Source organism: Pleurodeles waltl, chromosome 2_2 (assembly GCF_031143425.1).
Source record: "Pleurodeles waltl isolate 20211129_DDA chromosome 2_2, aPleWal1.hap1.20221129, whole genome shotgun sequence".
NCBI classification, from domain to species: domain Eukaryota; kingdom Metazoa; phylum Chordata; class Amphibia; order Caudata; family Salamandridae; genus Pleurodeles; species Pleurodeles waltl.
The window spans coordinates 666,695,336-666,720,353 of NC_090439.1; positions in this window are offsets into that span (position 1 = coordinate 666,695,336).

Below are 25,018 nucleotides of genomic sequence, written 5' to 3' on the forward strand. Positions count from 1 at the left end.
GCACTGGGGATGGCAAGGCATCCAAGGTAGAGGCGGTGAAAGGGGCAGGGATCCCATGCACCATGTGGGTTTAAAGGGCCCTACTCCTATTAAATTTGAGACACTGAATTATTGGCTGCAGTTTCATCCAAGTCGGAGGCAAAGAATTTGTATTGGGGTTTTGCTGAAGATTTTCATCTGTGCAATCAAGGACCAAGAATCTGAAGATGGGCAAGTAATTTGAGATCCGCAGTGGAGCAACCTGAGGTGGTTAGGGCTAAGTTACAGAAGGAACTGGATTTGGGGAGAATTGTGGGCCCGTTTGATTGTTGGCCGATGCTGAACTTTACTATTTCACCACTGGGCGTCGTACCTAAAAGAATATCAAGGTGAGTTTAGGTTGATACATCATCTGTCATGGCCTTTAGAGGCATCTATTAATGATTTCATTTCCCAGGAGGACTCCGTTGTTCACTATGCGTCAGTTGACAAGACAATTCCATTAGTAAGAGCCTGTGGCATTGGGGCAGAAATGACAAAATCTGATTTCCAGTCAGCTTTTAGACTCCTTCCAGTACACCCGGATGATTTTTCTTTGTTGGGCATTCAGTTTGAGAACACCATTTATGTAGATAGAATGTTGCCAATGGGTTGCTCAGTTTCATGTTCACTGTTTGAAACATTTAGTTCATTCCTGCAGTGGTTTGACCAGTCAAGGAGCAGTTATAAGTTTGTAACTCATTATTTGGATGATTTCTTTCTGGTGGGTACAGCTGGATCAGGCGACTGTCATAGAGCTTTGGAGGCATTTCAAGAGGCCATGCTTGACATGGATGTTCCGTTGGCACCAGAGAAAACTGAAGGCCCCACACCTTGTTTACATTTTTTTGGCATTGATTTAGATTCAGTGAAAATGGAGGTGCGTCTGCCAAAGGAGAAGGTGCATATGCTCATTGCATTATTAAAGGAAGCAGTACAAAGACCTAATTTGGAATTGAGGCAGGTGCAAATTTTGCTTGGTCATTTCAATTTTGCCTGTAGGGTGGTGAGAGTAGGAAGGGCTTTTTGCAGACGGTGGGTTTTGTGCTTAGCGGAGCAGTGTTACCTCACCATGATGTGCGGCTTCGAACCAGTGTCGAGGTTGTGGATTTCCTTCTTGCAAGATTTCAGTGGCGTAACTATGTTCCTTAACGATGAGAACTGGTTTTGGCAAGTTCAAATCTTCTCAGATGCTTCATGTTCACATAGTTTTGGTTTGTTCTGGGATGGACATTGGGCTGCTGAGCATTGGCCAAATTCATGGAGAGTGGCACGGCACATACTATTGCCTTTTTTGAATTCTTTCTGTTGGTGGTGGCATTGTCACTATGGGGACAGGCACTGGCTAATAGTTTTCATTGTGGACAATCAGGCAGTTGTGAATTTAGTGAATTAACAGAAAGCTAAGGATGAGAAAGTGTTGAAATTGTTAGGGGTGTTTCTACTGAACTGTTTGAAGTTTAATATAATGTTTAAAGCTAGGTATGTTCCAGGTGATAATAATGACATTGCTGATGCGCTATCTCATTTGCAGTGGCAAGGATTCCATGGGCTTGCACCGGGAGTGGATGCGCAGAAGACAGCAGTTCCTGGGGCATCATGGGAGATATGAATTTGAGGATGTTGGACCTGATTCAACAGTCCATAGCTCTGTCTACACAAGAAAGTTATGAACAGGCTTGGTCAGAAATTTTAAAATCTGGGGCAGTCAAGAGGGTGGGTGGGCCTTTGGTTTGTAGAGAAAGACGGGGAGATGTAGGTCATTTCATCATGTAGCAAATTTAGTTGGGGTTGTCTGCTGTAACCATATCGGGTAAGTTGTCAGGTATTTCTTTTTATGGTAAGTATTTTTGGGGTTATGATCCAATGGAAGGGGAGATCTGCAGAATGATTTTGGCAGGCTGGGCTAAAAGAGGGGGGTGGAAGGTGTGATCAGAGATGCCCTATAACGGCACATTTGCTTAGGAATATTATTCTAGTTTTAAAGGAAATGTGTTTTTCACCATGGGAGGCAGTTTTAATGTCCCTGTGCATGTCATTACTGTTTCATGTGGCCTTTAGAGTCTTGGAGCTGTTAGGTGTAAAAGGTAAGACAGGCATTCTCCACTCTGATTTGTGTGTGAGGGCGGGTGTTATTTATCTGTGGTTACGGTCATCAAAGGCTGATCAGCTGGGGAAGGGGCACGAAGTGGTGATGCAGGGTGGTGATCCCCCAGAGGGTCCGGTGTATTGTTGGTCTTCTTTTAACAGGATTTTACCGAATGATTTCAGGTTTGTATTTTTTCATCAGAATGGTTCACAGTTAAGTCACACCAGTGACTGTCTGTTTGAAAATGGCAATTAAGAAGTTGGGTTTGTCACCATAATTATATGGCGCCCATTCATTTCTGATTGGGGCTGCTACAGAAGCCAAGAGACTTGGAAAATCAGACAGGGCAATAATAGAATTGGGTCGTTGGAGGTCTCTGTGTTTTACGCATTATGTTAGATCTAGCCCTTCAGATTTAAGTTAAATTGTATATGGCTGCCAGTTGTTTTATGGGTAATTGTGTGTTTCTTACCTTTCCAGGTTGTGTGGCTGGTCCGGACAGAGCAGTTTGTTCGGTTTGGATAGTGGGGCATTCTTTCATGCATTGGGCTGAGAAGCATGCTGCATCAAGACATTTTGGTTGGCAATTGGGGTTGGATGGGGCAAGAATAAAGGTTTACTGGGTAGGAAAAAGTGGTATGAGGTGGGGGAAATTGCTATATGTTAGCCAAGGGGTTTTGTCCGGTTTTACTAGTGGTATAATTGGGTGAAAATTATTTAGTAGCTTTGCCAGGTGTTGGGCTCTTGAAAGCCATGAAGATGGCTCTTTTGAGGTTCAAACAGATGTGGGCTGAGACACACATCGTTTGGATTGAGTTGGTGCCCAGGTGAGTTTGGAGGGGAGCAGGATCTTTCATTGAGATTGAGAAGCAACGTAAAAAGGTGAACAGGGAAATGAGAGGTTTTTGTCATTTGCAAGGGATTTTGATTTTACATCATGAGGAGATCATTTATGTGGAGATAGAGCTTTTTAGGCAGGATGGTGTTCACCTATCCTTTTTGGGTAATGAGCATTATTTACTGGCCCTTAGGATGCAGATTGCAGACCTCTTAGGGGAGAATTTGTGGGATTGTGATAGAAAGCACATTTTTGGTGGGGCACGACAACAACTGGCGGGTTTTCCTGTGTGACAGTTTTATTTACAGACATGCTTTGTGGAGGAAGGGTATAGAGGCACAAAGATGAGAGGTCAGGGAGTTTTGAGAAGGAACAAAAGGGAGGAAAAGGCAAGGGTAACTACAGAAGGTGGACAGCAGGAGAGATGGGTAGTGGATTGGGCAGGTCAAGGTGGGGATGCGAAGGGAGTATTGATGAGGGGTAAGTTTATTAGAAGATGGGGGTGGGGTTTAGTAAGTTATCTGTATTAGTTAGGAAGTTTATTTTTTTAAGGCTTAATTGCAAGGTTATTGTTTCCAAACCTGTTGTATTAAAGGGGCTTTTTACCCCTAATTGGTGAGTGGTGATTTCTACGCCGTTTCGCCTGATGTGGCCTTGGAGGGAGCAAGGGCTTGCCCGGTGTTCCCCCGGGCTGATTGGACGTCGAGGGTAGAATCCATCACGTCAGATATTCGATTGGTTAAGGGTAGCCGAAGGGCAGGAATAAAGGAGGATTGATATATAGGGGTCAAGGTGTGGGTGGCCTCTTTGCCCGTTTTGCCACACCCAGATATAGTCGGTTAAATTTGAGCCCTCTCCGCCTCCCGTAATTTTTATTTATTTAGGTGTTTCATTTGTTTATTTATTTATTTAATTTTTTTTTTAAGGGTATTGAGTTTAATGGGTATCTCCTGGTTTTATGTTGGCAGTTTGATGGTGAATTTTTCTACTGAGAATGTGTTTTCATAGTTTTAATAGGACAGGTCAGTTGGTATTTAGGTAAATGTTTTTTGGTATTCTGCCGCTGGTAGGCAGGTCTGGTTAGGCAGGTTTTTCACAGACATGCTTTGGGAGGAAGGGTACGGATGCACAAAGATGAGAGGTCAGGGATTTTTGAGAAGGAACAAGAGGGAGGAAAAGGCAAGGGTAACTACAGAAGGTGGACAGCAGGACAGATGGGTACTGGATTGGTCAGGTCAAGGTGGGGATCTGAAGGGGGTATTGATGAGGGGTAAGTTTATTAGAGGATGAGGGTGGGGTTTAGGAAGTTACATGTATTAGTTAGGAGGTTTAATTTTGTAAGGCTTAATGCCAAGGTTATTGTTTCCAGATATGTTCTATTAAAGTGGCCTTTAACCCCTAATTGGTGAGTTGTGATTTGTACGCTGTTTCGCACGATTGCTCTTATCGTACCTATTACTAGGCATGCAAGTGCTGCATGCGATACCTTGAGTTCGTTTTTGCTTTCTTTCATTTTTGCTTTCTTTAGTTAGTTCTCCTTCTTTTCTTTCAGGCTGTATTTCCAAGTCTCGGTGGCACGAAGCGATGCAGTGTTTGAGGAGATGCTCCGAAGTCGAACTCAGGTAAGCGATGTATTGCAAAACGGAAAGCTTGCTTCAGCATTGTTTCCTCTTGGGTTGATTCTTGAGGCAAAGTGGGTCCTCCTGGGTGGGCTTGGTTCATATAGACCACGAACACCTGTGACTGTGTCCAGCCACACCCAACATAGCTTCCGAATTTCAGCATGCTCATTACATAGAGCAGCATGTAAATAAAGGGAGCATCAAGTGCTTGGCAATAACGGCAGAAACAGGAATAAGTTACCAAAACATACAGAAGGTACAAAAGTACATAAAACAATAGAGTGCCCTCGCACTGGCCTCAAAGGCATAGTATGAAGCACTTATAGAAAGAGTGTTTAGAAGCAGAGATACTATCATACGGGGTGTGATACAGGACACTGTGTTCAGAGGCACATGGTCAGGGACATGATGTTTACAGAGTTCGGGGATGGTTGGGGCATGATGCACTCAGAGGTTGGGGGCATGATTAGAAAGCAGGATGTACACTGTGTTCGGGGCAGTGATGCAGGACTTGACACTCCCCCTCCCAAAAAGAAGGCCCAAAACAGGCGTCACTGACCTGGGTTTCAAAGGGTAATGTGAACAGAAAGCACAAAGAAAATGGGGACCCTTTTGGACATTGGAGAGCGGTTCCCCGAAGTGTTATTCTGGCATGTAACCCTTCCAATCCACCAGATAAAACAGCTTTCCCATGACACAGTTACAATCTAGAATGGAGTGGACCTCATACTTAACATGATCGTCCACTGCAATGGGCAATGGAGGCATCAACAATTGGGTTTTATGATGGACACATTTAAGGAGGGAAACATGGAAAAGTGGGTGAATTTTCATGGATGTAGGGAGTGTCAACTGTACTGAAACATTATTCACAATCTTAGCAATTACATTGGGTCCCAGGAATTGGGCTAAAAATTTATTTTGACCCTGAAGGTTCAGGTTTCTTCTGGAAAGTTATACCTTGTCGCCAATGGCAAAAGTAGGTTCTTCACTCCGGTGCCGGTCAGCAGATTCTTTAAAAGTGTCTTTGGACTTGACAACCTCAAAATGGGCTTTATCTCAGAGTTTTTTCAGGTTGTCATGAAATGTGTGTACTGAGGGGATTGGGGTGGAAGATGACACTTCCTGTAGTACTAGCTTAGGGTGATATCCTTGAACACAGTAAAAAGGAGACATTCCCAGGGATGCATGGTCTGAAATTTTATACGCAAATTCAATGGCCCACGGAAGGTCAGTTCAATCCTTTTCCACAACAGATAGTGTACGTTGCAGATATTGTTCTAGGGTCTGATTTGTCCTCTCACCCTGACCATCAGTTTGGGGATGATACGATTAAAACAATTGTACACACATATCAAATGACCTACATAAGGTCCTCCAAAAATGGGAGACAAACTGTGCTCCTCAATCTGTATTGAGAATGAATGGAAGTTCAGGCAATCTTACAATGTGGGTCATGAAAATAGGGGCTAATCTAAGAGCAGTATGGAATGCTGTTAGGAGTACAAAATTAGCCATCTTGGATAGATGATCAACAACAGTAAGAATGGTAGTAGAGCCTGTGGTGGTTTTGGGAAACTCATCTATGAAGTCCATAAATACTGTGTGCCCAGATTTCTGAGACTCTGGAATAGGACGTAATAGTCCAACAGGAGAAGAGTGAGTCACTTTGTTCTGAGAGCAAATAGAAGACGTAAGGAAATACTCATGTGTGTCCTTTGACATGTATGTTCACCAGAAGTGATGTTGTAATAAATTCAGTGTTTTATGGTATCCTGGATGATTAGTCAATAGGGAATCATGACAAAGGAACAAGACTTGTGTTTGGTGACTCATGGTTGGTAGATACCAACAATTGTCCTTGTATAGAAGTCCATCACGTAGCTCAAGAGCAGGACATTTAGATAACCATTGTTCCTTGGATATGCTCTTTATGCTTTTTTGTAAGTCCATTAAGAATTCAGCGGTTATCACCACTTCAACAAAACATGTTGGGGATAAGATTAGTTTTGGCTCTTCCCCTTTTTTGGGTTATCTGTTATGCCTATTCTTTACAGAACATCAGGTTTAGCATTCTCCTTTTCAGGTCTATATGTAATTGTAATCATTGAAAAACAATGACCGTCGCAGCTTACTTGTAGTAAGAGAACAGGCGGATTGGAGAAATTGTGAATTTCAGTGATCTGTATAAATTGTTACAGAATATTTTGCCCCTAACATATGGTAGCACCATTTTTCGAACACTTCCTTGATGGGCAAGCATAATTCTTCTCAGCAGGGAGCAAATTTCTAGAGTAAAAGGCTATGGGGTGTTAATTGCCCGGTTGTCTTGTTCTTTTGGGAAAGGATGCCACCCAAGGCAGTTTGTGAGGCATCCTCCTCCACTACAAAAGGGCTCCCAGGGTCTGGATGGGATAGAATTGGTGCTTCTGTGAATTGTTTTTTCAGTAATTAAAATGCCTATTTGGTTTTGGCATCCCACTGGAATTTAACATCTTTCCTCAGTAGGCGAGTTAAAGGGGCAATGATGTTAGAAAAGTTGAGGATAATACGCTGGCAAAAATTAGTGAGCCCCAAGAAGCTCTGTATTTGTTTGACTATGTGGGAGATGGCCAGGTGAGTATAGTGTTCACCTTCTTGATGTTCATGATTATACCCTCTGGAATAAGGTGTAGCCTAGAAACTCGACTTTAATGATGTGAAACTCACTTTCCTCTAATTTCACATAGGTCTGTTTTAGTGCAGCTGCTGAAGAATGGCGTATACCTTTTGTACATGCCCTGGCTTGGAGCTTGAATAAATAATGAAATACAACACAGAGCACATCAATGAATTCACTTAGGACCTCGTTGATCGAAACCTGAAATTAGGGGTCGTTACAGCATCTAAGAGGCATTACTTGGTATCTTGGTATTCAAAAAGACCACAAATTTCGCTTGAACTGCAGTCTTCCATTCATCTCATTCCTGAACTCTACCTAGGTGATAGGTTCCAAGCAAATCTATTTTTCGGTAAAGCACAGCGTCTTTCACCTGGTCTAGAAGGCTATGTATCAATTGAAGAGGGTACTGTTTTTTTACTATGATGTCATTCAAGGCCCTATAGTCTGTGCAGGTATGAAACTTTCTCCCCTTCTTGGGTATGCAGAAGAGGAGAGATCTTCATCAAGGTATTCTTGTAGATGGAGATTTTCTTTCTCTGTGAAAGAGTAAATACAGCTACAAGAAAGTTTTGCCCCCAGGGCTAAATCTATCCAGCAGTCAAAGGCAGGATGAAGTGGCAGATTGTTAGCCTTCTGTTCGTCCAAGACTTCTTTCACGTCAAAAAAGACCTCTATATGTGTGTCTGTATTTGAAATGCCAGTAACTGGGACTGGTGTGGCTACTTCAAACACAAGCCAGCCGTGCTGGTTGTTCACTATTGACAAAAGTCAGATTTTAGGGTCAATAAGCAAGCCTCCCAGTCAACCTGCGGGATGTGTTTGGTCAATTACAGATGACCCAACATCAGACGAAATTGGGGGGCATCTATGAGATCGAATGCCATTGTTTCTTCATGAGTGTTAACCAAAGTCATGATTAAGGATTCAGTGTGATATTGGATAGGACCAGACACTAACTCCTTCCCATCAACTGCCCTTACTACCTCTGGTTTGTCCTTCTTCTGTGTTTGAATTCCCAAAGTGAATAATACATGAATATCCATGAAATGCCCTGTAGCACCTGAGTCAATCAAGGCTCTGAGCTCCCACATCTGCCCTGGTAGCTGCTTTAAGAGTTACAGGTATGCTCATGTGATGATAGGGCAAACTGGAAGGTTTTCCCGGGACACGCCTAGCAGCTTTACCAGTGGTAACAAGGACTCCATCGCCCAGAGTCCCAGTCAGGAGGCCAGGGACGATTTAAAAGGGGATAAACACACCGCGGTGCGGGACGCGCCTGGACACAGCCTGGGCGAAGACTGGCCCAAGAGAGGGCCCATCTGCGCCCATCAGCGGCCGAAAGAGGCTGGGCTGGGCCACCCCTCTGACATCTGGCTAAAGCAGGGTGAGTGCTAACTTCAAATATCCCTACCAAGTTAAAGTTGGATAGAGTTTTCTGATTCACCTTCCCAAAGCTGTAACTGTCAAGCGCTTAAGAAGAATATTGGGTGGAAGACGGTTGCTGCATAGGTCGGCCGGATGGGTAGGAAGAGGACTCTGCAGGATGGTGGTCAATCAGCAGGGGGCAACCTAATTCAACATTAGACTCCTTTTTAGCCCAAGCGATTGATGTACTATCAAAGAAGATAGATTTGGCCGAGAGACGCTTTTCAATGGAAATGAGTGACTGGCATCTAGTATCAGCCAATGTTGACGTTTATGGTTTTTCTGATAATGAAGACGGTCGGCCAGCGGTACCTCAGGTAGACTTGTCTAAGTACCCCCGGCATCATCTGGAAACAGTGTTGTAGAGGATCGTCTAAGAAAGGGTAAGGGGGTTTCTTCTGACTCCCTTCCCGGATATAGTAGCCCCCCACTAAAGAAGAAAAAACCTCTGAAGAAATCTGGGAAAAAAACCCTGTGCTTCTCTGGTACCCAGGAAGTTATCTGTCCCAGTCAGAGACAAGCTTTTGGTTTTGGAAATCTTTTGGTAAATTTCCAGGAGATGATTGAGGCATGTCTGATGCCGGTAAAGGAAAAATTGCAGGCCTCAAAGCTGCAGTTTCCTTTTTGTATTCCGGGGGGGGGGAGTATGTGGGGGTCCAGTACAGCACCAAGAAAGCATGGCTCTTTGGACCTTGAGTGTTATGGTGCCATTCCGGAAAACACAGTAATTCAGGAAAGTGTTACCCAGTATCCTCCTCACCATCCTAATACAGGTATCCTGGTAAAGCATGTAAAGACTATCCAGAAAAGTTCATGCAGAACTGTAGGGGAACCTGGTAGAAATGGTTTTAGGGGGAGATCCTCGTGCAGGACTGGAAAAAAAGCAGTGCTCGTACAAGAGCGGAGGAAGGGTCAGAATTTGCACTCTGATAATGGTCTCTCACCCACTCGTTTGGAGCTTCTACCTGACTGTGCCCCCTATGTGGTAATACTTAAAACATTCCACCGTTAGCTCTGGGTGCAAGCTAATCCACTGAACAGCTAGAGAACAAGACAGGACATTGGCTGAGTAAAAACTGTGATTTTAACTGCAATGATATAATGGATATTTTGTTTGTTAGAAGGATTGGGGCCCCGAGGAAAAGGAAGGAATAGGGGACTGTATCATAGGAAACTGTATAAATCCAGGTTTAGCCCAACGTCTGCTCCTGTTATGATACGTTGACCCCTAGGTGAGCAGAAAGATTGGTATGGTTCCTTTAGACTTCTTTTATAGGCACACCCGGCACTTACATATTCTCAGAGTAAGGGGCCTTCCCAAACTGCAGGAGGGTCTGCAACCGCCCAAAGTGAAAAATAGATTCACTGTACTCTCGGATTTGGAGGCGGATGACTAACTGCCAGAGCGGGTGTGTTTGCCAACACAGGAAGAAAGAAAGAAAGTTAAGGTGGTTCCATTGGGGTCCTTTATTATAACCCCAGTTTTGGTAGGGATGGGTGAGGTATCTTCCCCGACTCTGCTAATTTCTTGGAATGTGGTGGGGTATGATGCAAAACTGCAAGATATGCAATGGGTAAAGTTTATTTCAGGTTACGATTTTGTTTTACTTCAGGAAACCTGGTCAGAAGGAGCTGCGGTATGGGGTGGATTTTAAAGGTTTGCTGTTCTGGCTGAATGGGCGCCTGGTCACTGTCCAAAGCGGGGTCTAGTAACTCTGGTTCGCATTTCTAAGATCGCTAGAGCATACCAGATTACTTGTAATCCCCGGGGCTTCCTCATCATTTGGGTTGTGTTCCCAAATAAGTATAATGTCCTTCTGGTAAACTTCTACTTCTGGTTGCCAAATTAGGGCCCTTTTCTCTGTGCTGCAGATATTGAAGGGAAGGCTGGAGTCCTGCGGGATGGAATTCCATGTAATTGGATCTGGAGACTTTAATGCAAAGATAGGGGGCTATTACACTGCTGAGAATCCTTTTGAGCAGGATCAGAGCATGTCTGCAGTTGAAAATTTACAGGATGTGAGGGGTAGGTCCCTTATTAAGGGACTGCAGAGCATGGATTTGTTGAATATCTTTGACCTTGAATCTGCTTCTGAAAATCAGGTTCCAACTTTTGTGGGATGAGGGGCCGGGTTTATAATTGAATATATTATTGTGTCCCCATCATTGAGAAAATTGGTCCAGCATGGAGAGGTTCAAAGGCAGTATGTTAGTGATCACAACCCCGTCACGGTGTCCCTAAACTTCGCAGGCAATAAGTGCACATCCATGATTGGTGGGCCGGTATGTCTGAGAATAAAAGATCCTGGCAGTAGAATTTGCTGGAGACAGGTGAGCATCCCACAGGTAGTGAAGGGGGTTGTGAGCCAAAATCTAAATCTGATAATGGGGATTCTTTTGGCTGAATCACCCTCACCGGGGGAAGTGATTGCAAACAAAGTAGATGATGCCATCAAAGAACTTATGACCAAAACTAAAGAAGCCATTCCTAAGCATCAGGGAGGATGGTTCAACAAACCCTGTTATGAGGCAAGGAAAACCCTGAAGAGGGCATTGAAGGCACAGCCCAGAGATAAGGTCTATGCAAGTAGAGGCGGGCTCAGTATAAACTTGCTCTGAAAGATAGAAAACAGCAGCTCAAGGAGCAGGCTTGGGAGGATCTGGATTGTGCATCACGCACTAAAAACTTATCACAAACCTCTCCTGGAACCCACCCATCAACACCACTGACACAGCTGCCCGCAACTTCAGGCAATGGATCGACACCTGTGCCAATACTCTCGCCCCGATCTAGAATCCCTCCAACAGATGCACCGACAGAAAGGCCTTCTGGTGTACCTCCGACCTCCACGAATCAAAGCAAACCAGTTGAAGACTCACGAAGAAGTGGCGCCAAGATCAGACTCTGGACAACCACACAGCCTTCAAAAACGCCATCCGCAGACACCACCAACTCATCCGAACCGCCAAGAGAACCGCCTTCGAAGACCGAATCAACAACAACACACACAGCCACAAGGAGCTCTTTAACATCGTGAAGGAACTCTCCAACCCCAGCTCCAACGCCAACGACATCCCCACCACCTCAAGACCTCTGCGACTCCCTAGCCTCCTACTTCCTCCGCAAGATTGCTGTCATCCACGACAGCTTCAGCACCCAGACTCCCTCGGCAACCACCAACACCACAGACCCACCTCCGATCAACCTCCTGCTCTCCTGGGCCCCCGTCAACGATGACACCATCGAAATCATGAACACCATCCACTCCGTCTCTCCCTCTGACCCCTGCCCTCACCACTTCCTCAACAAAGCAAGCTCTGTCATCGCACCCCAGCTACGGAAGGTCATCTACAGCTCCGTCGAGTCTGCCACCTTCCTGGAGAGCTGGAAATGAGCCGAGATCAACACCCTCCTCAAAAAACCCAAGGCGGAACCAAAGGACCTCGAGAACTTCCAGCCTATCTCTCTGCTCCCCTTCCCAGCAAAAGTCACCAAGAAGGCTGTCAACAGACAACTAACCTGCTTCCTCAAGCAGAACAGCACCCTGGACCCTTCGCATTCCGGATTCCGCAGCAACCACAGTACCAAACCTGCCCTCATCGTCGCCACCGACGACATCAAAACCATACTGGACAATGGCGAAACTGCGACCCTCATCCTTCTGGACCTCTCGGCCATGTTCTACACCATCTGCCACCACACCCTACGCTCACACCTCAGCAATGCAGGAATCTGCAACATAGCCCTGGACTGGGCCACCTCCTTTCTCACCAGCAGAACCCAGAGAGTCCACGTCCCCCCATTCCACTCGGGGACCACCAAAATCATCTGCGGCGTACCCCAGGGTTCGTCTCTCAGCCCGACCCTCTCCAACGTCTACATGGCCCCACTCGCTAACATCGCCTGATCCCACGACCTCAACATCATCTCATACGCCTACGACACCCAGCTGATCCTCTCCCTCACCAGGGACTCCGCCAAGACCAACCTCCACGAAGGAATGAAGGCCATTGCCGAATGGATGAAGAACAGCTGCCTCAAACTTAATTCCGACAAGACAGGAGTCCTCATCTTCGGCTCCACCCCTTCCGCATAGGATGACTCCTGGTGGCCTGTCACTCTCGGAGCCACTCCGACTCCTACCGACCATGCATGCAATCTAGGATTCATCCTGGACTCCTCATTATCCATGACCCAGCAAGTCAACGCCATCTCCTCCTCCTGCTTCAACACACTCCGCATGCTCTGAAATATCTACAAATGGATCCCCACTGAAACCAGAAGAACAGTCACCCAAGCCCTCGTAAGCAGCAAACGGGACTACGGCAATGCCTTCTACGCGGGAACCAAGGCCAAACTCCAGAAGAGGCTGCAACACATCCAGAACGCCTCTGCATGCTTCATCCTGGACATCCCCCGCCACTGCCACATCACAGGCTATCTGAAAGACCTGCACTGGCTCCCAGTCAACAAGTGAATCACCTTCAAACTCCTCACCCACGCTCACAAAGCACTGCACAACACCGGACCAGAATACCTCAACAGACGGCTCTCCTTCTGCACCCTGACCCGGCATCTCCATTCCACCGACCTCGCACTCGCAACCGTCCCACGCATCCGCAGAACAACAACCGGCGTCAGATTATTCTCGCACCTCGCCGCCATGATGTGGAACACTCTTCCCACCCACCTGCGTCAGACCAAAGACCTCCTTACCTTCAGGAGACTTCTCAAGACCTGGCTTTTCGAGCAGTAGCAGCACCTCCCCCCCCCGCCTCGGCACCTTCAGACCCTCACAGGAGAGTAGTGCACTTTACAAATTCCTGATTGATTAATTGATTGAAGCCTGTTCTGGAAGATAGTAAACAGATGTACCTTTGAGACAGGAACATCTGAGGGGCTGGGCTGCAATATTTCCCCTGACATGTGGGTGAGTGATTTTTGCAGTGTTTTCCTGGGTGGAATTCATGGTTAGGAAATGGATGAGCTGTCAGGTTACACCCCAAATTTGGCTATCAGATTCACACTGGAGGAGGTGATGTTGGCTATGCAGGATAGCTCAAGCCACAAAGTGCCAGGTCCTGATGCAATTCCAATGGACTTGTACAAAAGCTATCCTAAGTTGTGGGCACCTATAATACTAAGGGGGTAATTACAACCCTGGTGGCCAGCGGAACACTGGCGGTAACACCGCCAACAGGCTGGCGGTGTTCTGCCAGTGTATTTTGACCGTGGTGCATTAGCCACGGCCATACCGCCGGCCCCTCCACTATACTGCCAGGCTTCTGCCAGGCGGTCATAATCCCCAACCGCCAGCCTGTCCATGGCGGTAAACACCACTATGGAAAGGCTGGCAGTAAGGGGGACTCGGGGTGCAAAGTGCATGGGCAGTGCAGGGGCCCCCAGGCACAGCCCCATCATGCATTTCACTGCCTGAATTTGCTGCACCCGCTGCACATCAACATTGCCGCCCTCTCTATTATGAGCCAGCTTCAATGTTGATGTGACTTTTCCACTGAACCAGTGGACGGAAACGCTGTTTTCGTCCGCTGGCCCCACGGAAATGTCAAAATAGGGTGCCATGCATACCGCCAGCACTGGCGGTATTGTGGCGCCCGTGGCTTCGGCTGTCTTTTTTCAAGACCGCCGAAGTCATAACGAGGGCCACAATGTCCTAAATGTGGCAGATACTGTAGGAATCCCTCCCTCTTGGAAATATGCGTGCATTGTACCCATGTTTAAAAAGGGAAATCGCAGTGATCCCAAATTCTATTGCCCGATCTCACTTTTAGATTCCTCGGTGAAAATACTAGGGCAAATTGTTTTACGGCGCATTGAGGAATGGTTGAGAGAGCATGATGTGATGAGTAAGGTTCAGTATGGTTTTAGGGAAGGGCTGGGGACTCAGGAGCAATGTCTGAACTTGCTATTGCTGATCGGAAAATATACGCAGATGGAGAGGGGTATCTTGCCTTTATGGACCCCAGCTGTACTTTTGACAAAGTAAATTGCAGCAAATTATGGGCATGCTTAACCTTGATGGGTGAGGAGCCCCAAATTGTGGAGTTGCTCCGATAATTACACTCAGGGACAAATGCTTCCGTGAGATATAGGGCCCATGGGGAATGCATGGAATTCTTTAATTTTAAAAGAGGCGTGAGGCAGGGGTGTGTTTTGGCCCCCACTTTGTTTCTTTTATACACAAATGGCTTGCACAAATTTTGGTGGAAAGATGCAAAGATGTTACTAAACTAAATGGAAAGAGTATCCCGTCCCTGTTATATGTGAATGATGCGGTGCTTATGGCCCGTACTATAAACGGTCTCTGCGAGGTGGTTAAGGCATATAGTGACTTTATGTCTGATTTAGATTTAGAGGTCAACAGCAGCAAATCCCACTTTATGGTCTGTGGTAAACCACTGAACAAAGTAGGTGCTTTGATGATAAATGATCAAATCATCAGCTGTGTGCATGAGTTTCCCTAGTTAGGTGTAACTTATGATGACAAAAGAACATGGAAGCCCTGCATTGCGAGGCAAGGTGCGTGATTTAATGCCACTGTAGGAGCTACTTTTGAGTTTGCTTTAAGAATGGGGAACAAGCCTATACAGCCTCTGCTTGAGGTGTATAGACATAAATGCCTCCCGATTCTTATGTATGGGGCATCACTCTGGGGCTATTCGGATAGCATGGCACCCCAGATAGAGGCAAATCACTTCTGCAGAAGGTTCCTGGGTGTGTAACAAAATATCTCTGGGTTTTGACTACATGAGGAACTGGATTTGGAGTTTGTGGAGGATGGCATTCAGATTACACCTCTTCTGCCGAGGATTTCCGTTCGGTCAAATGATTTTGCTTTCCTTAATAGGGAAATGTTGCATGGTTGTCTGGCGTGTGATCGAGCCCTGGATATTCCTTGGTTGGCATATATAAAAGAGGCCACCACAATCCTTGGTCACCCAGAAATGTTTAATGCTCCACAATGTCTAACACATACTGAGAAACAGGGTGTTAGATATGGGGTCTTTGGTTGGCAGTCAGGTTACCCTCTGTCCAAGCAAGGACCCTCACTCTAGTCAGGGTAAGGCACACATAGTCCAATTTATCCTGTGCCCACCCTCTGGTAGCTTGAAACTGAGCAGTCAGGCTTAACTTAGAAGGCAATGTGTAAAGTAATTGTGCAATAAATCATGCAATAACACAGTATAACGCTACAAAAATACACCACACAGTGTTTAGAAAAATATATAATATTTATCTGATAAGATGCAGTTCAAAACGATCAAAAGGCAATAAGCATACATTGAGATATCACTGTAAAAGTGATATAAAGTGTCTTTAATCTCTTAAAAACAATAAATGTCTCTTGCAAGCACAAAGTACCTGGTTAGCGTTCAAAATCTCCATGAGGGACAACAAAGGAGGCGATGCGTGGAAAATGGGGAGGTATGCGTTGGTTTCGCCCCTCCGCACACAGACTTGCATTGTTATTTTTCACACAGAGGAAGACTTTGCGTCGATTTCCGGCGTGCGGACTTGGTTCCTCTTCGGCTTGTGGGGTTTTCGAATGCCCCGGAAACGATGCGTGGAATCCTGGGCTTGCGGAGCAAAGTCAGAGGTGCTGCCTCGATCCAGTGGGCGTTGCGTGGAAATTTTTCCCGCACAGCAGGCACTGCGTCGATTCCTCTCCGGAAGTCAGGCTGCGTCGTTCCGGGTCATCTGTGTGTCGATCTAGTGGTCCGTGCATCGAAGTTCCGGTCACTAAGTTGGCGTTCTGTCAGTCTTCTTATTGGGAAGTCGAACTGCGTCATTCCGGTTCGGTGTGCGGTGAATTTTTCACCACAATGCAGGCTATGCGTTGTTTTTAGCAGGCTCTGTGTCGAATTGTCACCGCACAAGGAGTCCAGTTGCAGGAGTGAAGTCTTTTTGGTCCTGAGACTTCAGGGAACAGGAGGCAAACTCTATTCAAGCCGTTGGAGAGCACTTCTCAGCACAGCCAGAGAGCAGCAAGGCAGCAGGGCAACAGCAAGGCAGTAGTCCCTCTCAGAAAAGCAGTCCAGGTGAGTCCCTTGGGCAGCCAGGCAGTTCCTCTTGGCAGGACTGGTTCAGGGATTCTTCACCATCAGGTTTCTTGTCCAGAAGTGTCTGTGAGGTAGAGTGTCTACCCCAAGAAGTCTCTGTGAGGTAGAGTGTCTGCCCCAAGAAGTGTCTAAAGTCTGTGGTTTTGGGTGCTCTTCTAATACCCACTTTGGTCTTTGACGTAGGTTTACTTCAAAGGAAAGTCTCACTTGTTTGTGAAATCCTGCCTTGCCCAGGCAAGGCCTCAGACACACACCAGGGGGTTGGAGACTGCATGGTGTGAGGGCAGGCACAGCCCTTTCAGGTGTGAGTGACCACTCCTCCCCTTCCTCCTAGCACAGATGGCTCATCAGGATACGCAGGCTACACACCAGCCCCCTTTGTGTCACTGTCTGGAGAGAGGTGCAAACAGCCCAACTGTCAAACTAACCCAGACATGGAATCCACAAACAGGTAGAGTCACAGAATGGTTTAAGCAAGAAAATGCCCACTTTCTAAAAGTGGCTTTTTCAAACACACAATCTTAAAACCAGCTTTACTAAAAGATGTATTTTTAAATTGTGAATTTAGAGGTCCCAAACTCCACATGTCTATCTGTTCCCAAAGGGAATCTAAGCTTTAATCATGTTTAAAGGCAGCCCCTAGGGTAACCTATGAGAGAGATAGGCCTTGCAACAGTGAAAACCGAATTTGGGAGTATTTCACTGTCAGGACATATAAACCTAGGGCCTACCTTAGGGGTGTCTTACATGTAGGAAAAGGGAAGGGTTAGGCCTGGCAAGTGGGTACACTTGCCAAGTCGAACTCACAGTTTAAAACTGCACACACAGACACTGCAGTGGAAGGTCTGAGACATGATTACAGGGCTACTTATGTGGGTGGCACAACCAATGCTGCAGGCCCACTAGTAGCATTTGATTTACAGGCCCTGGGCACCTCTAGTGCACTTTACTAGGGACTTAGTAGTAAATCAAATATGCCAATCATGGATTAACCAATCAACAGTACAATTTAGCACTGGTTAGCAGTGGTAAAGTGCCCAGAGTCCCAAAGCCAACAAAAACAGGTCAGGAAAAATAGGAGGAAGGAGGCAAAAAGTTTGGGGTTGACCCTGCAAAAAGGGCCAGGTCAACATGGTGGGTAAATGAGAACTTTAAAAAAAAATTGGGAACACAAATGAAGGCAGAGGAAGTAAGGAAACCAACTGTGAGGGATTTCTTAATATTAAAGCTGCAGGCGGGTTCTGAGATGTATCTTTGGACAGTACAAAGTGTTTGGGAAAGGTCACTCATTTCCCTCTTCTGATTAGGAGTAATTAGAAGCAATTTGTGCTTCCTGTTTGGCAGTACGATATAAAATCCATACAAAATAGTCTGTGTGATGGGGTGTCCTTATAGTTGTTAATTAATTTTTCTCTGTTCTGTGAGTTTTATGCACCTTTTAGATGAAGATCTTTACTCCCCTACTGAAAAAAAGGGCTTCGTCAAGCATTGCCCAGCCTACTTGTGTCTACGTATGGTCCCTGACGTGTTGGTGTGTCGGTGGGGTCTTTTTTAAAAGGGGCTATATGTTGGCAGAATTGCGTACATTTTAAAATCTATTTAATATTTTTATCTTTTGAATTTTGACTGTAAATGAAATTGGAAATGTTTAAGATTTTAAATATGCAAGTTCTTATATTTTTTTAATGTTTGTATGTAATGTGGTTTGTATTTATGTGATTTATGATTATTATTAGATAACCGAATAAAGAAGAATTGGATTGAACCTCATTTTGCAAAGTATTGTTGCGAGTCCAGGATTAACTCTACAGCGTTTTGCTAGATGACAGATTGATGAAATGTGCAAATGCTCAAAGCTATACGTGTGATTATTTTTGGTAAATGGTAAAATGAAGTGTATGAATGAATGAATTGTGTGGGTAGACCTATTCCCTATAGCCTCGAAGCTAGGATAGGAATGAAGGTGCTGCAGAGTAGAATACCTTTCCATTGTTATTGCCAAGCTGTCTCTCAACATGTTAATGTAGCAAGATGCCACAGATATAGAGCTCCCCAAAGTCTTCAGTGTGTCATGATTTTTCACTCATTTAACATAAAATGACATTAATATATGATGGAGTATGAAACAATAATTAATAGGGCAGTACAAATAAGCACAATTGGCACATAAAGTGAAACATAGGGTTTACAAATGATGCTAGTATCCGCTTTGTGACATAGCAGGGAATGATAACAAATTCCTTCAAAACAGTGGAGGTTTTGTAATTCACATGAGGATCCAGAATCAGTGTAATGAATATTCAAAATCCGCTGCTTAAAAACATTCTTAATGTGAGCTCTCTAAAGTTCAAAATTTCTCAACAGTCCTGCAATTGCATGTTATAAATCATATGACAGTTAACATCATATTGATAACATCATATAGCTTTTAGTGGTGTCAATGAAGAAGATTGATCTTATGGCAAATCATTCTGTATGCCTTTTCATCTGTTTTCATTATAAAGACAGTCACCCAGATACATTCAAAGATGAAAATATATTTCATATGTTGGAATAAGAATACCATTGCAACATAAATTCAGTCATCAGACTTAGCAAACTTTATTAGATCAATGTGTATATTGTAAATATTACAGTGAGGTAACTATGAACAATGCTTTAATCGAAGTCATTGTTTAGTGGATAAAAATGTAAGGTAAAAAAGAGAACACAATTGCACTTATTATTGGAAATCACAATAATTTCTACACATTAATTTCTACCATTCATTTCTACTTACAATAAAATTACAACAAATACGTATCTGTGGTAAATATATCCTCATTACAGCTGCACAAGGTTCTACTAGATATGTCTCTAAAAGTTACTAATTGTCTGGGTGGCACCTGCCATCTTTTTATTGTTCTTTTAGAATGTGTAACTGTTGAAAACCTTATCCTAAATGATTGGTCTGACCCCTTTGTATCCCCCTTCTATATCACTCTTCCCAAATCATCTTTCCAAAGAAGTCCAAACCTGTGTACACCTGATTTGTCAATTCAAAAAATATTCCTGAGATCATCTGCACAGTGATCTCCACAATAATTCCATTAGCACGGGCAGGGAAATACGTACTCCTTCGGTCATAACACCACCTCTCTTCTGTTCATCATGGACATCCTAGCACTGTTCTCTAATAAAAGAACCAACACAAAAGGAACACATTCAACAATGTTAAAGCCCAAATCATGAACATCACTATATCTAGTTAAATAGTTGAGAGTGTAGAATGCAACCTGCAAAAGTTTGTCAATAAAAAAGCCATGCAATCCAAATGAGATGTGCTTTCATAAGAATGAGTCCTGTTCTCACTACTAAAATACAATCAAATAACTAGCCATACCTTAACCCATCATCTGTAAAAACTTGATGGGCCAATTCACTTCAACCCACCCATCATGCAAACCTCCTAACGTTGCAAATTGAATCAGCTCCTCTCATTACCTGCTTTGAATAAGAATAATCGATGTGTCTCTTAACCAAAGTAATGACTGCAGCTCTTTACAAAAAGCACTATGATACCTATTTAAACATGAAGACTTGAATGTTGGCTCAGGCAGCAGTGACAACTACTGCCCAGTACTAGTTTACTTTTTGTTCCCAAAGTCTTGGAAACATATTTAGTCAAACAACCAAGCCGGTATATCAATGAAAACAAGCAACTAAACAACTTCCACTTTGACTTCAGATTAGAGATGGGCAAAATTCCTTTTTTAATCCATGGTAAGCAGATGCAAAACTATGGCTAATTCTACAGTTTCCACACCGACCTGTACTGGATTGAAAAAACACAAGGAACACATTTCCCTGTAAAACAAGAATTCCTCAGTCCATGCATTGTAGAATGGAAGGAATGAGGACTATTGGTGCTTCCTGGTGCCCTCTGATAGGGACAGGCCACTGTAATTAATTTAATGGCAATTACATTAAGGTAATTACCATGGTTAGGCCTCTGACAGTGCTCATCAAAACTTTAAAACAACTTTCCCAATGGGATATTTTGTATGTGGCATTCGAAGAGAACCCTGGAGTCAATTGTGACAAAGACTTCCCAACTGAGACATTAGTGTGAAGTGCACTGTCAAGGATACATACAACGTTTGTACCTTAATTGACTTAGCATTAAAGTGAATACGTTGTCGAGCCATTTCAGTGTCTTTGGAAGCAACCGTGCTTTCCCATTTTTCCTATGCCATCAGAGTAGCAGATGAGCCTTAATTCCACTCACCTTGTGGGAAAAAAATTAGAGACAATCTAATGCTTTGCCTATCGCACCAGAATCTCACCACCTCTACTTCAGATCACAGAGTAGGACTGAAACAACAATGCATTGGTAAAACCTATCAGATGCTAGTTAAAGGTAAGCAATCCTTCCTGATCTTGCTTCCTCACTTTGTGTCATTTGATACATATGATCATTACATACTGTTTAGTACTTTCTCTACTCACTTTTGCAGTGGTGTACTGGTGCCGCCTTGGCTCAAATTACAGGGGATGAATTGAAGGGAAATTGAAAGATCCTTAGTTATTTACATAACATTGTGGAAAACTTATATTCCTGCCATGAGCCATGAGATATCAATTTTAAGATTTGCAATCTTGATGCTAAAAGGTAATTGGCACTAAGAGGGGCAGTTACACCCTTGAGGGCACTCTGCTAACCTGGGAGCTTGTCTACACAATCCCAGTCGATGACAGCCCTCCATATTGAGAGGTTACGACTGCTTCCTCCATTGTGATGGAAGTTCTTTCATTAAAACTGAATACTGAGTGAGCCTCATTGTGACAGCACTGACTTACAGGAGTTTTCTGCCTTTATGTGGGAGTGTTGCAAAATTATGTTTCTGTTTTGTCACCCCAGATTTTTAATATTTTTGTGGACCCAATTTTTGCTGGCTTTGGGCACTTTACCACTGGTAGTAAAGTCCCTGTGCTTCCACTCTAAAATGCTCATTGTAGTTCCTATTGACCAGGAAGTTTAACGTTGTGTACACTGGAGTGTATATTCACATCACATTTGTGACAAAAATATTTTTCTGTCAAAAGCCTCACTGTGCTCTAGCAAGGCTGATGCTTACATGCACTGCAGTGGAACATGGCTCTGGAAACTGGCTTTGCCATATAGAAAAAGCATATTTTTATATATTTATAAATCATCCCTAAAGTGTATCCAGTAAGCTCAAAGGGGGGAGGGGGAGGTGCGAATATATACAAATTGGCCACATTACATGTTGTAGTTAGTGTGCCCTCATAGTGAAATAAAACAGCTATTTCACTGTGTAGTGCCTGGCTAAACCTTTCCTTAATAGGCCTATGTGAGATTTTCTGCCTTTGCTCAGGAAAGGTTTAGAAAAATGCTTCAACGTTATTTCCTGCTTAATTTTTTTGAATCAGCTTATTGTGGAATTGAAATGTTTGTTTACGTAAGCACAAAAGTGACTTTTGTAAAAATGCATGTTAGAGCCAGAACGTAAAACCAGTTCTGCCACTAATAACACCTCCACAGATGGAATACACACCCTTAGCTGGGAGAGTTACCAACCCTGGCTCAGAGGACAATATTTTGTGCCTGGATGTTATCTGCTTGCCACTCAGCAAGAATGAGCTATCTATGATTGGACAGGAACAGTTGGGGAACAAAATGCAACTTTAGCACTACCTCCCCAGAACCCTCCCAGATAGCCAGGCTACAGCAGCAGCAGGAGAAAAAAATGTTTTGTCCCTGTCAGGTAGGGGCGTGGTGAAGACTTTGAAGGCAGGATTGACTGGTAGAAGCTGGCTCCCAGTGTCGGACTGTCCTATAGGGAAGTCTTGCAGTGCCCCAAGCGCTAATCTATCAGGTCAGTGTGTGGGCCGGTTTTTGGCTGATTGAGGTCTTGTTTTGTGGTCTGATTTCCCTGATGTTATTACAACCATTGCTTTCAGCAAGCACAAATGCATGCAGTCTCCCATACCTTTCAAAGCACCTAAACAGCATTTCTTCATAAGTTCAAAACTGCGTTGATTACTAAATTTGGGCAACTTTTGTGTTGGTGTCTGGACCTAATTTTTTGTCCCAGTCTAATCCTGCTGGTTCCTGCCATGTTGGATCAGAAGATGCATTATTTTACAGTAAGGCAAAGAAGGAGTGCTGCAAAAAAGGTGTGGGACTGTGAGAAAATAGGATTGACCTGCAGATTTCCTCCAGTCATGGGCCAGGGCACCGGATAAATCTGTCACCCCACCTGCCACCTCATCAGAACATTCATGCAACTGGGAAGGCGACATCTGAAGAAGAAGGCCATGATGGAAGAAGAATCCTTACTGCTGATTCTTGATCCCTGACTCCTACTGGAAAAAGGATATTCACACAAGGACTCAAGAAACCTGGAAACCTGCTGGCACCTAGGGACTGGAACTGCTGTCCAAAGGTCAAATGGCTGGCCTCGTGTTTACCTGCTTCATGGACACAAAAAGTAGAATGACTCCTTACTGCAAGAGGGCCCTGCTGACTAAACAGGACTAGACCCTGCAGGAGACCTGCTGGAGAGATATCTGGTGCCCAGAAACTTGCTCTGTGATGCTAGGTGCACCTGGATTGACCAGAAGAATCTTTTGGAGCAGTTGGAGGCTAATGGGCTCATTATGAGTTTCGTGGTCCGACTGTTGGACCGCCAACCCTGCAGGGGTGAGGCTGCCGTCCTGCTGGCACCCTCCCCCACATCCTTTTACGATGTTTCCACTGGGCTGACTGGCGGAAACATCGTATTATGACATTTCCGCCGGTCAGCCTGGCAGAAACAATGTGGCGGCAAGACCAATGCCATTGCACACCAGCACCCTCGAAATGCGCACTGTCTGAGGTCCCAACCCGACTGACCACGAGTCTGACAGCTGCCAACCCATAGGGATCCGTGATCCCGTTGATGGCGGCGGTCTCCGAGCAGTCCGACCACCAGGATCATAATCTGGAGTCGGGCTGCCAAGAGTACAGTAGTCTGACCGCCACCATGGGTTTGGCAGTCCTCGGACTGCCAAACTTGTAATCAGGCCATAAGAGACTGACTTTGAATTTGGCAGATGGGTACACTGTCACAACCTCCTGTCCATCTAACTTACAGATGCATTCTATTTTACTGCACTTAGAATTAGGCAGTCAGGAGATACATTATATCTGTGATGGAGCACCCGTCTGCCAAATTCTAAATCAGACCCTAAGTCTGAAGATAAAACCTATGTTCAGGACAACCCAGGTGGTATACCCGCCCTCCGCTCAATTGTGGTTAGTCTGAAGTTGCACCTCAGTCCCGGTCCACCATGAACCTGTTGTTCCGGTTTCAATCCGTCTCTAGCCCTTCTTCCTTCACTGCACCTCCCTGTGTTGCCCCTCATCTGTTGCTCTTGCTACCAGCCTCCCTGGGCCTCTCTTGTTTTTTGGTTTTGGCTTTGTTTTAGCGGGAGGGAATTAATTTATTTATATAAATTTGATTCAGAGGTATTGGAGCGCTCAACCAGAGCACCAGTTACCATTGAGATGGAAACAGTCCCAGTTTCAGCCCCTCTGCCTCCCTCCTTCTTTTCCTGCACCACCCTCGTGTTGCATTCCCGTCTGTTGTTGCTTCGCCCAGCGTCCCAGGACTTTCTTGTATTTTTTTGTGGTTTTTTTTGTGAGCTTCATTTATTTATATAGCATAAATTCAACTGGCAGGTATTGGATTTGCTTTACCAGAGCATCAGTTATCAATGAGGTTGAAATAGTCCCGCTTTCAGCTCCTCTCCCTCCACCCCTCCTTCCTTTCAGGTACCTCCTTCATGTTGCCACTTCTCTGTTGCTGCTGCTCCCAATCTCCCTGGGCCTCTCTTGTTTTTTGTTTTTGATTTTCTTTTTTTGGGGGTTGGGTTCATTTATTAATATAGCACAAATTCAATTTGGAGCTATTGGAGCGCTTTACCTGAGCACCAGTTACCAATGAGGCATGCTCGGCACACTTCTGTTCTCGGGAGGGGACACAGCCCCCCAAGTGATGGAGCTTCCACGCTGGCCCCAGTACAGAAAAGGCACCAAGCCAACTCTAAATTGCTGTCATGTACCCACGTCCGTCTCACTCCCCATGAAGCAACCTCATTTAGTGATGGTTATTTAGAGTATATTTATATTTGGAGCAGCAGTATTGGTGTCCTATACACGCAGTGTGTAGCTAACCCCAAGTGGTGGGCTGCAGAAGCGTTATATTGCACAGTGAAGAATGAGCCGTGTGCTTTGC